Here is a 14,987-nt window from a genome sequence, read left to right as displayed (position 1 = left end):
TATTTAGACTACTGTGACAGTCTCCTCAAAGCTCACTCAGGCATAAGATGCTTCTTGAAGAGAACCCTAGAAGAAAGAAGTTGAGATCTTTCTTGCAAGCAAGGTATGGAGAAGCAGCAAGATTCCCACGCCTTTAGCTCACTTGATGGAGTACCAACATTGCAAGATTCTCATATGAAAAACTGGCCCACCTCTTCCACCACATTTGCGGGCAGCACTACCTAAGGCCTACAAGCTATAAACACAATTTCAGCTGGTGCCCTGGGAACCATCAGGAACAGACACAAGCCTCACCTGGCAACCAGGCAGCAACTTGATAGAAACAAGGGTCTTCAAAGAAACAGGAGCAATCAGAGTACGCATTTGTTTCCACCTTTGCCAGTCCACCTTGCCAGATCTTCCCATTCAGCTTCACAGCCAAATTCCTTGGCTACCAGTTTTCCATTACTGGAAGGAACAGTAATTGCAGCTTAAGCAGTTCAGAGTGGCACTAGAAAAATCTCTCATTGGAAGAGCGGTGTGGCACTGGAAGTTACTAGAGAGGGTGGGGAACTGCCATCCTTGAAGGCGTTCAGGACTTGGATGAAAAAGTCACAGCTGACCTGATCTTACGTTGCCAACAATTCTGTATTGACTGGAAATTTGTACAAGACCTTCCAGAGCCCCTTCTAGCCAACATTTCTGACCTCCTGACCCTGTAGACACCAGAGTTGGTTAACCCTCTCATTCCCCCAAGGGTAACTCCTGCAGAAGCCATGCTGCCTGCAGCATGCACTCTATTCTGAGTACTGCTAATGTCAAACATCACCTGCAAGCTCTTCACTGGCAGACACACCTTCTCATCAAGAATGCTCTGAAGAAAGATAATGCTACCAAGGTCCAAGGTGCTTTTATAACACCCATGTTATAAAAGAAAGAAAGCGTACCTTTCAGCACCTGTTTACACTATGGTAAGTTGGCAAAACTGGCTTGCCAAGCAAACTTACAAAATAAACATTTAACTGCTTGCATACAGCATCTAAAATTCTCTAACAACTATCCCATGAAAAAAGCACTAAATCTTATTAATCTGAAACAGATATAACATAGACTACTACCACAGCTCAGTAACAGGTGGTACAGTGAGAAGGGAGAAACCATATTAAGTGCTCACTTCAAAGAATGTTTCATTATAGAACTTCCAGTGGTACAAAATGTTTATGTGTCTGGCACAACATCTATGTTCATATTGTTACTCCTATGTCTATTTCCCATGTTTCACCTTCCACAAAAATATTTAATCAAACTGTGGTGAGGGGAGGGACAATATTATGTTTTGGTTTCGGCTGCCGTCAGCAACAAAAGCGCCACGCGGCCGCCCCTCCCCCCACCGCAGTGCGGAGGAGAATGGAAAGAAAACAGGCAGAAAACTGGTGGATCGGGATAAGGGCAGTTTAACAGAACAGCAAACAGAGGGAAACAGGAACAACAATGACACAGATAAGGAGAAAACACGACAAAAACAGACCCGCTCTCTCGGACCGCACGGCGCCGCACGCTCCCGAGCCGAGAGAGAGTTCCCGCCGCGCCGCCCCCCCCACCGGAACCCAGCGTGACGTCACAGGGTATGGAATACCCGGCTCTGTTTGGCCAGGTGGGGTCAGCCCCCACCCCCTGGCTGTGCCCCTTCCTGGAGTCTGGTGAAAATTAACCCTGTCCTGGCCAAACCCAGGACATTATCCACCCCTTATTCCATACCATCTACGTCATGCCCAGGTCCCCCATTGTCCAGCTGATCACCACCACTTCTCCTGTCTCCAGATATCATTCCCTTAGTCTATGGATCATCACTCTAAAGCGTCCGTTCAGTTCATTTAATCCATGACTTTGGGCTCCATCTGTCGTAATGGTCTTCAGTGGCAGGAGAGGTGATGTGTGGTGATGGGCGGTCCCTTGCTGCATCCAGAGCTCACGGCAGATATATCTGGTGCGGCCCGTGCCCACAGTCTGCAGGAGATGTTGATCTTGATGAAGTTGCTGGGTGCCAGTTGTTGAAAACCAGGTCCAGTTCCATCATCGCTGTGCTCTGCTAGGTTTTCATCAAAAAAGTCCATCCTTCTTTAATCTGGAGAATTCTTACTATGCTACTACTGGTACAAAATATAACAATTATAACAGTGATAACAGAGAGTGACAGGGTTATTTAACAATTAACTTCATACAATTTATTTATGGACTATTCTCGCCCAAAATTAAATCCCCATGAGGTACACATCGGACTTCCCCATCCTTCCGCATTACCCACCAGGTACACCCAGGTCCTTGAGCAAAGGCAATCCCGCGGACGGACTTGCCTTTTCCCGAGGCAGGACTAACCCAGACTGTCTTCCCTAACATGTTCCGCATGTGCACTACAGGGACTTTATCCCCTTCTATGGGGCGCTGAGGTTTTGACTGGGCAGGACCAGCCCGGTTGGTGGACCCTCTGGTGTTAACCAACCAGGTGGCCTTTCCTAAATGGGTATCCCAGTTTTTGAAAGTCCCACCCCTCATTGCCCTCAGAGTGGTTTTTAGCAGCCCATTGTACCGCTTGATCTTTCCAGAGGCTGGTGCATGGTAGGGGATGTGATACACCCACTCAATACCGTGTTCTTTGGCCCAGGTGTCTATGAGGCTGTTGCGAAAATGAGTCCCGTTGTCCGACTCGATTCTTTCAGGAGTGCCATGTCGCCACAGGACTTGTTTTTCCAGGCCCAGGATGGTATTCCGGGCAGTGGCATGGGGCACAGGGTAGGTTTCCAGCCATCCGGTGGTGGCCTCCACCATTGTGAGCACATAGCGCTTGCCTTGGCAGGTTTGTGGCAGTGTGATGTAGTCAATCTGCCAAGCCTCCCCATATTTATATTTTAGCCATCTTCCTCCATACCCCTGAGGCTTTACCCGCTTGGCTTGCTTGATTGCAGCACATGTTTCACATTCATGGATAACCTGTGCAATGGTGTCCATGGTCAAGTCCACCCCTCGGTCACGAGCCCATCGGTATGTCGTGTCTCTTTCTTGGTGGCCCGAGGTGTCATGGGCCCACCGAGCTATAAACAGTTCACCCTTATGTTGCCTGTCCAGATCCACCTGAGCCACTTCAATCTTAGCAGCCTGATCTACCTGGTGGTTGTTTTGATGTTCCTCACTGGCCCGACTCCTAGGGACGTGGGTGTCCACGTGACAGACTTTTACAGCCAACTGCTCTAGCCGGTCGGCAATATCTTGCCACAATGGGGCAGCCCAGATGGGTTTGCCTCTGCGCTGCCAGTTGTTCTTCTTCCATTGCTGCAGCCACCCCCACAAGGCATTGGCCACCATCCAAGAGTCGGTGTAAAGATAGAGCACTGGCCACTTCTCTCAGCTGGCAATGTCTAAAGCCAGCTGGATGGCTTTCACCTCTGCAAATTGGCTGGACTCACCTTCTTCAGCAGTTTCCGCGACTTGTCGTGTAGGGCTCCATACAGCAGCCTTCCACCTCCGCTGCTTCCCCACAATGCGACAGGACCCATCCGTGAACAGGGCACACTGTTTTTTGTCTTCTGGCAGCTGGTTATACAGTGGGGCCTCTTCAGCACGTGTCACCTCCTCCTCGGGCGATGCTCCAAAATCTTTGCCTTCTGGCCAGTCCATGATGACCTCCAGAACTCCTGGGCGACTCAGGTTTCCCATTCGGGCGCACTGGGTGATCAGAGCGACCCACTTACTCCACATAGCATCGGTGGCATGATGTGTAGAGGGGACCCTCTCTTTGAACATCCAGCCCAGGACCGGCAATCGTGGTGCTAGGAGGAGCTGTGCTTCAGTGCCGACCACTTCTGAAGCAGCTCGAACGCCTTCATATGCTGCCAGAATCTCTTTTTCAGTGGGAGTATAGCAGGCCTTGGATCTTTTGTATCCTCGGCTCCAAAACCCCAGGGGTCGACCTCGAGTCTCCCCTGGTGCTTTCTGCCAGAGACTCCAGGTTGGGCCATTCTCCCCGGCTGTGGTGTAGACCACGGTTTTAACATCTTGCCCTGACCGGACTGGACCAAGGGCTACGGCATGAACTATCTCCCATTTAATTTGTTCAAATGCCTCTCGTTGCTCAGAGCCCCATTCAAAATCATTCTTCTTCCAGGTCACGTGGTACAGAGGACTTACAATCTGGCTGTAATTTGGGATGTGCATCCTCCAAAAACCCACAACACCCAGGAAGGCCTGTGCTTCCTTTTTGCTGGTTGGTGGAGAGATAGCTGCTATTTTGTTGATGACATCCATTGGGATTTGACGGCGCCCATCCTGCCATTTTATTCCCCAAAAACTGGATCTCTTGCGCAGGTCCCTTGACTTTACTTCGCTTAATGGCAAAACCGGCTTTCAGAAGGATCTGAACTATTTTCTCCCCTTTCTCAAAAACTTCCTCCACTGTGTCACCCCATACAATGATGTCATCGATGTACTGCAGATGTTCTGGAGCTTCACCCTTTTCCAGTGCAGTCTGGATTAGTCCATGGCAAATGGTGGGACTGTGTTTCCACCCCTGGGGCAGTCGATTCCAGGTGTACTGGATGCCCCTCCAGTTGAAAGCAAACTGTGGCCTGCACTCTGCTGCCAAAGGGATGGAGAAGAATGCATTAGTGATGTCAATTGTAGCCTGCCACTTGGCTGCCTTTGACTCCAGCTGATATTGAAGTTCTAGCATGTCTGGCACGGCAGCACTCAGCGGTGGTGTGACTTCATTCAGGCCACGGTAGTCTATTGTCAGTCTCCACTCTCCAGTAAATTTTCTCACTGGCCATATGGGACTATTAAAGGGTGAGCGAGTTTTGCTGATCACTCCTTGACTCTCCAGCTGGCAGATCAGCTGATGAATGGGGACAAGGGAGTCTCGGTTGGTACGATACTGTCGCCAGTGCACCGTTGTGGTCGCGATTGGCACCTGTTGTTCTTCAACCCTCAGCAACCCCACAACGGAAGGATCCTCCGAGAGACCAGGCAAGATGGACAGCTGTTTAATTTCTTCCGTCTCCACAGCAGCTATGCCAAAAGCCCACCAATACCCCCTTGGGTCCTTGAAATACCCTCTCCTAAGATAGTCTATCCCAAGGATGCACGGAGCCTCGGGGCCAGTTACAATGGGGTGCTTCTGCCAGTCCTGCCCAGTGAGGCTCACTTCAGCCTCCAACACACTCAGCTCTTGGGACCCCCCTGTCACTCCAGAAATGCAAATGGACTCTGACCCTTTGAACTCTGATGGCATTGAAGTATACTGTGCACCAGTGTCCACTAGAGCTTTATACTCTTGTGGATCTGACTTGCCAGGCCACCAAATCCACACCGTCCAATAAACACGGTTGTCCCTTTCCTCCAACTGGCTGGAGGCAAGGCCCCTCTAATCCTGGTCAGAGAATCTGCTGCTCACCTGCTGTAAAAATGACTTGGAGGTCCCCTCCAGAGGATCGGAATCAAGATCAAACTGTCTACGTGGTCTGGAGAGCTGGCTGCTGGAAACTGGAGCGGCATTTTTCCTAACAGAATCCCCTTTTGTGATTGTTTTACCTCGCAACTCACGCACTCGTGCCTCTAGACTTGAGGTGGGTTTTCCATCCCACTTCCTCATGTCCTCTCCGTGGTCACGCAGGTAGAACCACAGGGTGCCCCGTGGTGTATAGCCTCTGTATTCCCTCTCCTGAGCAGAGAAACACTTGCCCCTAATAGCTGAGACACTGGCCCGTACAGGTGGGGAGTAGGACATATTCCTGTCTAGTCGCTTGACCAGTTTCTCCACAGCTGAGACAAGGGAGGAAGAGAGACTTTCCTCATATTGGCGGAGTCTGACAGCCACCTCATCCACTGTTGGTGCCTCTTTACCTTTCCAGTCTACTATTGCCAGTGAGTTGGCATATGAGGATGGTGCGCTCCGCACAAACTTCCTCCACATGGATTGTGAGCACTGGAGTTCATCTGGGTCTGTGGGTACCTGCTCATCGTCTGTGTCACAGTAAACCAGCTCCCGCACAGCTAATTCCCTCAAGTACTGAATACCCCTTTCCATATTGGTCCACTTACCAGGGTAGCACACAAAATCGTCACTGAAGGGGTACCTCTCCCTCACGCCTGACAGAAGTCTCCTCCAGAGGCTGAGGATTTGGTCCTTCTTCCCAATGGCCTTGTCAATGCCCCCATCCCTGGCCAGGGATCCCAGCTGCTTGGCTTCCTTGCCCTCTAATTCCAAGCTGCTGGCCCCGTTATCCCAGCACTGCAGCAGCCAGGTGGCAATGTGCTCTCCTGGGTGGCGGCTGAAGTCTTTCCGCATGTCTCGCAGCTCGCCCAGGGACAGGGACCGGGTGATGATCTCTGTCTCTATCTCCTGCAATGACCCTGGCTCATCATCATCCCTCCCAGAGCGATCTGCTCTCTTTGCGTCTTTCTTTAGTTTTACGGGGGCGACTGCAACCGGCACAGGTTGGTCATTGGGCTCAGTCACTGTGCCTGTGGCTGGAGCTGCAGCAGCTGCCGTGCCCGCCAGGGAGCCGGGACCACACCAGTGGCTGCAGCAGCCATGGTGCCAGTCGGGGGGGCTATGACTGCCTGCTGGGCTGGAGGGGCTGCAGGGCCGGCTGGGGGGGCAGTGCCAGTCGCAGTGCCTGCCGCTTCATTTCCCCCCCTTTCCCCTTTAGGGCACTGAACAGTGTTAAAACAGGGCAGCTCGGTAGGCATGGGCCAGACCCCAGCACGTTGCTGTGATCTGTGTCTCTCTGGAGTTCCCAGGGTGGCAGCACACTTTTTGCAGATATTTTACTAGTTTTTCCGGATTCTGTACTTGCTCAGGGGTGAGTTTAAAAAACATCGGGGGTGTCCACTGCCCTAGGTACTTGCCCATGCTGTCCCACACACCCAGCCACTCACAGCTATCCGGCCCCGGGGCAGGTCTCTGCATGATGTTCTTAACTGCTTGCTTAACCCTAAACAAAACCTGCAACCCATTCAGGAGGCATAACAATAGAAACCCGCTGGCCTGAGCATCCCATGGGTACTCGAAATTATCAAAAGCCGTTAGGACTGGCCTGAAGGAGAGAGGGGGGGAACGTATCCCCTTCGGTTTTCCCCACAGATTGGGTTTGATTATTAACAAATTCTAGGACATAGGACCCAAGGCATGGAAATGACCGCAGTGCCACATGCAAATACAAGCCTAATTTCATGCACATTGACGTTATCATGTCATAAGTCGATATCATACAGTATAGCAAAATCATCACCCTGATCCTTTTCCCCGATGTAATGAACAGCACCACAGGGAAAACATAGTGCAAGTACGGATTCAAAAACCACAACCATCTGGTCACAGACAGAACCATTTTTTCCGGCGACTGTTTAACTAACACAGAAAAATGCCTATAACAAGATTTTAACAAAAATCTAAGAAAGCAGTTTTAACACCCGCTGCTCAGCCCTGCCGTTATCCCTGCCCCACACTGGGCACCAATTTAATGTTTTGGTTTCGGTTGCCGTCAGCAACAAAAGCGCCACGCGGCCGCCCCTCCCCCCGCCGCAGTGCGGAGGAGAATGGAAAGAAAACAGGCAGAAAACTGGTGGATCGGGATAAGGGCAGTTTAACAGAACAGCAAACAGAGGGAACACTAACAACAACGATACAGATAAGGAGAAAACACGACAAAAACAGACCCGCTCTCTCGGACCGCACCGGCGCCGCACGCTCCCGAGCCGCGAGAGAGTTCCCGCCGCGCCGCCCCCCACCAGAACCCAGCGTGACATCACATGGTATGGAATATCCGGCTCTGTTTGGCCAGGTGGGGTCAGCCCCCACCCCCCGGCTGTGCCCCTTCCTGGAGTCTGGTGAAAATTAACCCTGTCCTGGCCAAACCCAGGACATATTATTTTCCATGAAACAAAACAGGTTCAAATTCATAACTAAATCTGCATTCCCAGTTGGTTTAAGGACAGACATAGCCAAGAGGAGACGTACCACTGCATTCAGAAGAGTAGATTCCCTCTCAAGGCACTGCACACTGCAGAAAGTGCATCCCGCTTCGCTGCTGGGTTCGACAGCTGCAGTGGGCTCCTCAGCTGTACTTCCCACTTCACCTTAAAAGCAACCTGTGCACCTACAAGCCATTCAAATTTTTCTAATGTTTATATAATACTATAAAGAGTATTCTGGCCAAAATTTCCATTCCTAACCCACATTTCATTCAGAGATATGCTGCTTTGATCCCATTTATAGCACAAACTAAGAAAATACCTGACTTTTCTCTGAATTTCAGAATTTTTCATTTTAAACATTAAATTGGGAAGACAACAGTCATGTCCTGAAAAGAAAGTTAAGGGCAAGTAAGTTACAACACATGAGTACCGGCCAGGTTTTTATAATGCTATTACTTTACTTTTGTTAGAAGTTTTTACTGTTTTTTTTAATACCTTTATTTTATGAATTGGTGTTCTTGGCATTATATTACAAAGCCTTATTCATTTGACTTAAGTCATGTAACTTCCAAGTTGGAGAGGGTGGGAGGCGGGTAGAAAAATCAGCAAATTCAGCATATGTAACTGCATTTTAATCAATATCTTCACAATTGAGGCCTTGAATTTCAGAACTTAGTGTTTGAAGGTTGTGCTACATCTATGCACTCAATCCTCTCATGCAACAAACACAGGAAATAACTTTTTAAAGACTGGTATCAACGTCTGGGTGAAAACAATTTCTCTGATGGAATACAGTGCCTTAAATTAAGGAACTCGGAAGGTCCTCCACATTTTATGCCCACACTGCTACCTCCCCTTGAACACACCGAGAGACAACTTCCTTCATTTTTGGTTTGATTGTTGAAAAGCACAATGTTTCACCAGGGCATCAAGGCTCATTTCCAGCTGAGTTCAGAATCTGAACTTAACCCAAGTTTTCCCGTTAACTCTCCCTTCAGTTACTGAGTACGATGGGAGAAAAGTTTTAAGACACTTTTCTCATGAAGCTGAACCATCCATTCACAGGAGAAAAGAACAGCATAGATCAGTGAAGAAAGCTGTACTTGATCCCCTATACAAATAAAGTTCTGTGCATTACAACTGTGCTACTTAAAAGAAATTGTCATAACAAATCAGGTTGTAACTACTTCTTGCAACTCTGAACTGTACAACTTAGAACTCAGTTAACCTACATTATCTTTCCCTTAAATCGTAACTGTTACATTAACAATGTGTAAAAATGCAAAGTCTGGTGATCTTTTTTCCATTTACTATCACTTCTTCCCATATAAAAACCACCTTTTTGAACTGGGCTAGCAGCTACTCTTTTTTCTAAAAAAGCAATCTACAGATTAAAGTTCAAGACTCAGCAAGCACACAGCAAGTGTCCCTTAGCCTCTGGCATAGCTGATCAGGTGCACTGTTTCTAACAGCTAACATTCAAATCATTCCATAAAACCACAGGTAATGTCATCAACTGTTCCCATTATTTTGGAATTAAGAACACACACAAAATTCTATGTTAAAAACTAAAAATATCAAAAGCTTCCAAACGAAAGGACTCACTACTACTCCAACACACTGGCTCCAAGTCAAGACCTGTAGAACGAAATCTTTCATGTAACTAGCAAAATAAGATGGTGCGATTATGTAACAGCAAAAAGAAGAGTGAAAAATTCTTCTCTTACTAGATAACAAAACATTATGATGAAACATATTTTAATTTACTTGCAATGAAAAATAGCAGTGATCAATTCCTAAGCGGTATTCTTTACAAAGCTACAGGCAATTTAAAGACATCTTCCTTACAAGGAGTACTATACAGGACCTCACACACTGAGCATTTAAGATATATACATCCCCAGTGTCATAAAACACTAGACATATTTTTTCAAAGGGTTCAAGAAACCTTGCGTCACACGTCTTGGAAATTCACTCCAAGCGTAGTTGTCCTGGGAGAAAAATGGAAAAACCACCAGACATTTCAGAACAGAGAATTCTATTAAATTTTTCTAGTGTGTTTTACTTCCTGGAAAATAGGAAGAAGAGCCCTCCACAATGCCTACTGACAAACACTCTGAGCTGTATCAGAATGTCAGTTTTCAGCCCAAAGATACTTTCAAAAAAAAAATAAAAATCCATGCTGGAAATTTTTCAAAGAATAAAATTCCAACAAAAGCAGGTGAACAACTTCAACTGCTTCTAATGTATCAGCATTTCTCAAACACAATCCTGTTCCCTTAAATAGCAGTCTCTAATACTGAAACAGAAATTTAAACATTTCTGCTAAGAGTTAGTATCTGGAGAGAAAAGGGATTTCATGTAGTAAGCATCTCTTGAATACTCTTCAATATGATCTTAAAACTAACATCTCAATAGCTTTTAATACTGCAGTGTGATTTTTGTAGTAACTGACTGACAAGGAACTCAATCAAGACGGAGCAAACTGAGATGAATTATCAGTACTATTCCAAAGGAAGCACCTGACTAAAACCCTGATGTGGAAAGAAGCGCTTTAAAGAACCCAAAGCAGAAAACACAAAGGAAAGTAGGCGTGGGCAATAAAACACTCAGCCATTAAAGGCAGAAATAATGTAGCTCATGCTCAGGAAGAGCATTATTAGAAAATAATCAAGTCACAATAGGCATTGCTGTTACAGTTATTAGTATAATGAACTGCAGAACATTTCTGAAGTGGTAGGAGGAATGTTTCAGCAAAACACATCCCCTGTACAAGTCTCAACAGGTACAGAAAAGGCCATACACAAAGCTACGTTCAGTGGCATTGCTTTAGGGATGTGGCAGCTTACCATAGCACCTTCTCACCCAACGTCTGCAGATGGAGTCACACCTACCACACACAGAAGACTTAATTTTTTTTTTTCTTGATTCCTGGAAATAAAATGTATTGCTAGAAATCAGCCAAATCAATCTATAGCAAATTATATACAGCAGAGAATTATGGCAGGTTCTCTTACTTTTTCTTTACTAATTAGACCATGTTGTCACAATCCACAGCACCCTGGCATTTGTTTACCAGCCCAACACAGTCCCTCCAAGCAAACCGACTAACACAGTTATCATGCCGTGATAAATATGGCATTAAAATTTCAGAGACACGGTAGTTCTGACTAACTTCAATTTCTCTGAACAATAACTAAAACAGGTAAGTTTATCACAGGGTATCAATCTGGAGTTCGTGACAGAGCCCTGCCTTGATGACAGGCCAAGCCCAAGCTATAGTTGCAATGACTGCCAATGAACTACAGCGGCTAGTAGCCATCCACTAAACTGAAGCTGCCAGAAGCATATAAAACCAATCTACTGCTTCATTACCACTTCCTTAGCAAGTCAGCTGCCCTCTACTCCACTCATACAGATAAGGAGAGGATTCCTAGGAAAGCTCAGGTGACACCATCCTGCGCAGAATGAGGATGCAGTGATTGTCTCAGATGCCCTTTCCTCAAGCCCCGGTTAGCCCCACAGGTTTCTCCATCCAAATCCTGCTTCAGAAAAACCCAACTGCTTAGAGCACTCTAAGAAGATAAAGTGTAACGGGCATTTACAAAGTACTCTACACGATTCCCACCTCAGAATCTATATACTTCACAGACACATAAAACAAAATGTAAATAATTTTCTTTTCTTGCTTCCTGTAAAAAGCCTCTGTTGATGGCAAATGTTGTGCAAAAGTCAGGCCAAGTACTCATTTCCTTGTATTTCAAAAAATATTTTCACAATATCATGAAAACCATCTGAAAGACTCCAGCACGAACTAGTTAGCAGTTCTGAAAACACAGCCACTGCGGTATGCAGTGTTTGGCCTGGATCAGGACCAAAACAAAACAACAAGGAAATGTGAAGTAAAGGTTAATTGCATACTGTGTTGTGTTGGTGCTATAAAACTAGCCCAGCTAAAATGTATGTGACCTTGTGTGACAATTGCGTGGAAAACTAGGCAGGTAGATTCAGATAGGAACTGTAACCAAGACAATTTTCATAATAAATGTCTAGAAACAAGTGATATTGTGTGAATTATTCCTAAAACTAAGTTGCCTAGTCATAACATGAATAACTAAACTGCTACTTTCAACGTGTTTGCTTCGGGGGGGGGGGGGGGGGGGGAAGACCTTCAAGGATCTCTGCTATTAAGAGTTACCCACTGCTGTCCATCCCCACAGAACTGATGAGCATGCAGAACAGGCTCTGTATTTTTTAATGATTTCCTATTGTTCCATAGTCAGTACTAAAACGACTACGTAAACAAGTCATAAAAGACAAGATACCATTTAATTTGTTTAAATACCACAACTTTATTGACGTATTCACTCAAAAGTCTATGCTTAACCGTTTACCCTGTTCTTAAACTCACAGGGGAGGAACAGCAGCAATTACGCAATGTTCCTCCTCCAAAGGCAAGGCAGGACTGCTCGAAACTCAGCTAATTCAGAGAAAGCCCAGCAGACTCGAGACGCGTCCCAGGGCTAAATACTCACACGGAGGTCCCTCACATCACACCTTTAAGTTTGCAGCCGGATAATAAAAATATTTACCGGGCCTCCACAAGCAAATGTGGCTGCCCGATTGGCATAGCTTTGGGACGGCTGTCGGCGACAGCCCCTCACGGCGATACCAGTGGCCGAGCAGCAGCTCCAGGTAGTGCCTGTGGAAGGGGCAAAGCGCAACGCAAGGCTGAACTAAGCCCGAGTCGGTGGCCAAAAGCCAGCGCCCCCCCCGCGCGGGGCCTGCGGCAGCGCCTGCCCGAGCGCCAAGTAAAGCGGCCGGCGGTGGGCACCCCCCGCCCGGCACGCCCGGTCACCGCTGGTTTCATCCCCCGAACTTCTCCGGAGTGCCCGCCCTCCGCTGAGGAACAGCACGACTAAGCGTCCTCCTCCTTCTCCTCACACGATTCACGGCGCTCACCTTCCTCAGCCCGGCGCGGCTGACCGCTGCGGCGCCCGAGGCGGAGGGCGGCCGGCCGGCCAGGGAGAGGGAAACCGCCCGGCCGTGCCGCACAGGTGCCGCGCAGAAACCTTCTCCCGGGGACGGTCCCGCTCCCCGCCGCCCCCAAAGCCTCTCCTCTCCCCGCTGCAGCCGCCCGAGCTCACCTCAGGGTACAGGCGGGTGGGGAAGCGTCCTTTTTGTTTTTCTTTTTTCCCCGCGCAGAAATGCCGCCCCTCAGCAGCCCCGCAAGGGCACGGCGCTCCCTCCCGCCCTCCCAGGTCGCACTGTCCCCTCCGCGCCGCTCCCCTTGCTCACGGACGCCGCATCGCCACGGCCTCCCGTTCCCAGGCGGCTTCGTCCTAGACAGTCCACGGCCGCCCCCCCCAGCCCCACCATCGCCCTCCCTCCTCCCGACCCTCCGCACCGGGGTGATGCAAGGCGCCCAGGGCTTCCTCTTGCGTTACGGGAGGGGAGGAAGGAAAGCAAGCAGGAGGAGAGGGGGAACTGAAAAAAACGCAGCAAGGTGAAACGAGAGCCTCCCCCCTTCTCCTCGCCCACCTCCGCTCCGTCCCCCGCCTCAGAGGGGGGCGGCGGAGCCGGGACCGCCTCGTCCTCCCCCCCGCTCCCGCTGCCCCCCGGTGTTATTCCCGAGCTCCCTCACCGCTCTCCCTTCAGGGCCGTTTCTCCACGTCGCTGCTTCTGGTAACGAGCCGAAAACCGGAGAGAGCCGCTGCTCGGAGCTCCGCTTTGCCGCTCTGTTCCTTCAGTCGAGCGGGAGCTGCGCGGCTCCGTCCGGCCCCGGCCTGAGGCCGTGCTCCCGCCGCAGCTCCTCCGCTGCGGCGCCGGGCCCGCCTGTCCCTTCCGCCCAGGCTCTGCTGCACCTGCTGCCGGGCTGGGCTGCCCCTGCGGCGCCGGCCGAGGAGGGGAGAGAGGGCACCTTCGCTCCGTCCTCCCTTAACTTCTCATCACTCTCCTCTGCCCCCGCTCCGCTCCGCCGCGCTGCCGCCCCGGCACCCCGCCGCCCGCCGGACGCATGCACCGGCGCCGCCACCGACCCCCCGCGGAGGTGCTCCCGCCGGGACCCTCGGCTGAGCGAGGAAAGGCTCCCCTCACGCCTTCCCCCTCGCTGGAGCAGCGAGCTGCCGTCCGGCTCCCCGGGCACCCTCCCGCCCCATGCACTGCCCCGGGCAGCGGGGGAGCTCCCGCCGGGGCAGGGCCCCTGTGCCCGCCTCTGGCGGGTGGGACCGGGGCCGCCCTCCGCCAATCGGTCCGGGCGCGGCGGCGGCCGGAGGGTGGGGGGGTCAGGCCCGCCGCGGTGCTGCCTGCCCACGTCCCGGTCCCGCCGAGCTTCCCGTGCCGCGCTCCTGCTCGCCGCGGGCAGCCGGCGGAGCGCGGAGGATTTGCGAGGCGGGCACCCCTGCAGGGGTCGCGATCTCCGCCTGTCGCGACCCCGAGGGGTATCTCGACGGAGCCGTGTGCTCATGCCGGCTCTCCTTTCTTCCCTGCCAGCTGGCCTCGGTTAAAAACCAAACGCGGAGGCGGTCAGAGACTCCTCAGCCTTCTCTCCGCCACCCTCCCTCTGTTAGAGCCGGGCGCAGTCGCTTCACCGAGCGTGGGTGCCCCACGGGCCTCCATCTTCTGCTTCAGCAGGGAGGGGGGCCCGGCGCTCTCCCGCCTGGATCCCTGCTCGGGGAAGGCTGACTGGAAGGGGTGCAACGCTCCCAGCGTCCTCCATCGCCCCGGGAAAGAGCTGCCCATGGCCTTCCGAGCCCTTCCCTGACAAGGTTTACCTGCTAGCAGTGGTTCCCCAGTCAGTTTCATGTCTGTGTCGTTTGGGTATGCGGGGGTTTGGGGTTGGGGGTTTTTTTCCCTATTACTTGCTGTATAATAAAAGTGTAATTTGACAACTGACAGACAACAAAGTTCTTCGAAAGACCAAGATTTGCCCCCCGCCTGCCACACTACTTCAAAATCCAAACTTTTCCCCTGCTTACTTGAAGTTAGAATTTCAAAAGCATTTTATGGACACGCCAAGGTAAATGCTTCTTTCACTGAAG

The 14,987-nt window shown here is 50.3% G+C and overlaps 1 protein-coding gene across 1 annotated transcript in view; it reads right to left on the bottom strand.

The window, feature by feature from the left end:
• The window catches only part of UGT8 (UDP glycosyltransferase 8), a 54,775-nt gene extending 40,799 nt beyond the window's left edge, over nucleotides 1-13,976 (bottom strand). The window contains exon 1 of the mRNA XM_075420887.1: nucleotides 13,592-13,976. The gene's annotated coding sequence lies outside the window, so the exon portion shown is untranslated. The remainder of the gene's footprint in view (nucleotides 1-13,591) is intronic.
• Nucleotides 13,977-14,987: the final 1,011 nt, after the last annotated feature.

Source organism: Opisthocomus hoazin, chromosome 5, assembly GCF_030867145.1.
Source record: "Opisthocomus hoazin isolate bOpiHoa1 chromosome 5, bOpiHoa1.hap1, whole genome shotgun sequence".
NCBI classification, from domain to species: Eukaryota; Metazoa; Chordata; class Aves; order Opisthocomiformes; family Opisthocomidae; genus Opisthocomus; species Opisthocomus hoazin.
Note: the sequence above shows the minus strand (reverse complement) of the source record. Positions and strands in the feature narration are given on the sequence as shown.